Here is a 3578-nt window from a genome sequence, read left to right as displayed (position 1 = left end):
GTAAGGTTGTAAATATTGAAGTAGAAATAGTTGATGCAAATTTGGATTACAATCTCCTTTTAGGCAGAAATTAGATTTACGAGATGGATGCTACTGTATCATCATTATTCTGCATCCTTTTTTTTCCTCATGAAGGGAGAATTGTAACGGTTGATCAGATGGATTATTCTCCTTGTGAGTCTAATGCATCTTGTGAATCTACTATTCCGTTAGTGAACAATCCAAAGTAGCCTATAAAGAATCTAGGAGAAGGAATGTACTCTTCCTGAATGGGTACCTTTGATTTTCCTGCTCCTATTACTAGAATTAATGCTATTTCATCCTCCAAGGCACCTTCCCAAAGGGAGTTCTTTAGAACTCATTAATTTTCAGATCCTTGGCCATTAATCTCTTATACCACCACATTATATGAGGGACCAGTAGGTGGAATGGAATTTCCTATGTCTGCAGCTAAAATTGCTTATCAGTCTATTGTTAACACTACAAACTTTGATCCTACTCCTTTTTCACTAGAGGAGCTAGATGGGGATGTGGCTCCGGCCTGGACTCTAGATTTGACTTCTACTATGGATTGCTTAGATACTATTTTTCCATACGAAGAAGGAATTCTATAAGTAGAATCCTCATTTGCGAGAAGTAAAATCCTCATTTTCTTAGATCCTCATTTGCGAGAAGTAAAATCAAGTCTGTCCAGTTCTTCATCTAATAGTGATGTTCACGTAGTTTTATATCCTTTGGCTCCAACACAGTTTTCTGCCAAGGGTAACATGTCTGTCATTTCACAAATTGTTCCAGTGAACATCTCTAGGAATCCCAACATTATTGAAAATGTCTTCATTGGAGCTGACTGTTCCCCTGAAGAAATTCAAACTTATACTGATCTCTTTAAAGAGTTTCGAGATGTGTTCACTTGGTCTTATGAGGAAATGCCTGGGATAGATCCATCTATAGTCTAGCATGAGATCAAGACATATGAAAATGAAAAACATATTCACCAGAAGCTTCGACCAGTAAACCCTAGAAAAGCAACAACTATCAAAGCTGAGGTTGAAAAGTTGCTTAAGGCGGGTTTCATATACCCCATTCCTTTAACTGAGTGGGTCTCGAATCCAGTCCCCGTAGACAAGAAGCAAGGAACGATCCGTCTATGCATTGACTTTAGTAACATAAATAAGGCTTGTCCCAAGGATAATTAACCCACGCCCTTTATTGATCATATTATTGATGAATGTGAGGGTAAGGAAATTTTCTCGTTTATGGACAGATTTTCTAGTTATAGTCAAATCACTATTCGTCTAGAAGATCAACATAAGACAACTTTTCTTTTCCCCTAGGGTACCTTTGCATATAAAAAGATGCCTTTTGTCCTTAAAAATGCTCAAGCTACCTTTCAGTGGGCCATGTAATATGATTTTCACAATATCAAGCATGTTATCGAAGCTTATATGGACGATTTAGTTGCTCGTTCTTGAAAGAGAATAGATCATCCTAAACATCTTTGATTTATTTTTGAAAGATGTCATTTTTATAAAATCCTGTTGAATTCAAATAAGTGTGTTTTCACCGTCACATCCAGTCAGTTGTTGGGATTCATTGTGTTGACTAAAGGGATTCGTGTAGATCCCTTCAAAGTTGAGGCAATATTTCGGTTGCCTCCCTCGTCCTCTGTTCGTCAACTTCAGATTCTTCAAGGAAAAGCCAATTTCTTCAGAAGATTTATAGCTAATTATGTTAAGATTACAAAAGGATTTATGAGATTTCTTAAGAAAGGGGTCCCATTTCTATGGGATGATTTCGTGCAACACTCATTTGATGCTTTGATAAAAGAATTAACCTCTACTCCTTTTTTGAGTCCACCTGATTATAGCAGAGACTTCCTTTTATATCTCACTGCTACAGAATCAACTATGGGTATGGTTCTGGTTCAAGAGGATGATGCTTTATGTGAGCACGTAATATATTATTTGAGTTGAGGCTTAATGGGCCCTGAACTACGCTATTCTCCCATTAAGAATTTAGCTTTGGTAGCTTTCCATGATATCCAGTGACTTAGACATTATATTTTGCTTCAAAACACTTTCGTCTTAGCAGTCATTAATCCATTTCAATCTATTCGCAGCAAGTGAGTGATTGAGGGAAAATACAATATATAGATTGTCATTTTACATGAATTCGGTCTTGAATTCATGTCGGTTAAGTCTAAGAAATCCTTAGTATTTGTAGAATTTATCTAAGAGTTTCCTTGTGAGGAAGAAATAGTTTATGAGGAATCTTTTTCTACTGAACATCTTTTTCTTATTTCCTCGCAAGATCCTTGGTATGGAGATATTATTATATATATTCAGACTTCAAAGTTTTCGCTCACTTTTTTGAAGGATGAACGTAGAAGGTTATGTCACCTCGCTAAAAGCTATATTATTATAGGTGACACTTTATATCGTCATGGAGTTTATTCAATCCTTAGATGTTGTTTAACCTTAGAAGAAGCTGAGTCTATGCTTAATGATTGCCACAGTGGAGCTTGTGGTGGTCATCTATCTGGGCTTTCAACAACCCAAATTTGTTTGCGTGCATGCTACTTTTGGCCTTCGATCTTCAAGGATTGTATTGAAGCGGTCAAGAGATTCCACCCTTGTCAAGTTTATACTCAGAAAACGTGCGCGCATCCAGCTCCACTTTTCCCTTTGATCACCGTCGGTCCTTTCACAAAGTGGGGTATTGATTTTACTACTTATAATCTGCCTTCAGCTGGAAATCACAAGTATATCATCGTAGTTATAGAGTAATTTACTAAGTGGGCCGAGGTTATGCCTACTTTCAAGAATGATGGTGAAACAACAACCCTGTTTCTCTTCAATCAAGTTATTTCCTGATTTGGTATTCCTAAAGAGATTGTCACTGACCATGGTAGTCATTTCCAAAATCAAATGATGTCTGAATTGGCTCTTAAGTTGGGTTTCCTACAAGAGCATTCATATCCGTATATTTCTCAGGCGAACGGACAGGTTGAAGCCATGAATAAATCCCTAAAAATAATCCTACAAAGGACGATTAACAAAGCTCGATCCAATTGGCACATTATGTTATATTCGACACTTTGGGCATACCGAATGTCAGTCAAGACTGCCACTGGTTTTACTCCTTTTCAACTAGTTTATGGGTTGGAACCAATTTTTCCCGTGGAATTTGAAATTCCTTCCCTTAAATTAGTTGTTGAACTTCTTCCAGATACTTCTAGTCTCGAAGAACGCCTCATTCATTTGGAAAATCTCGATGAGCAACATCGAGATGCGTCCATAATCAATGAAGCTCATAAAAAGAGAGTAAAAACTCAATATGATAAGCCTGTCCATCCTAGAGTTTTCTCTGAATGTGACCCTGTCTAGGTCTATGACTAAGACAAAGATGCCTTGGGGGCCGGAAATTTTAAATATATGTGGTACGGTACGTTCATTGTCAAAAAGGTTTTGAAAAAGGGAGCTTATGATTTGATTGATTTTGAGGGAAACGAGTTGGCAGAGCCCAGAAATGGGCTCTATCTTAAAAAGTATTTTTCTTAGGCTTCGGCCTAGCATTTT

The sequence above is a fragment of the Pinus tabuliformis genome, chromosome X (genome assembly GCF_031772625.1).
Source record: "Pinus tabuliformis cultivar Carrire ecotype Pingquan chromosome X, CPIR1, whole genome shotgun sequence".
In the NCBI taxonomy this organism is placed as follows: Eukaryota; Viridiplantae; Streptophyta; class Pinopsida; order Pinales; family Pinaceae; genus Pinus; species Pinus tabuliformis.
The sequence above is the reverse complement of the archived record's forward strand: the minus strand, read 5'-3'. Positions refer to the sequence as shown.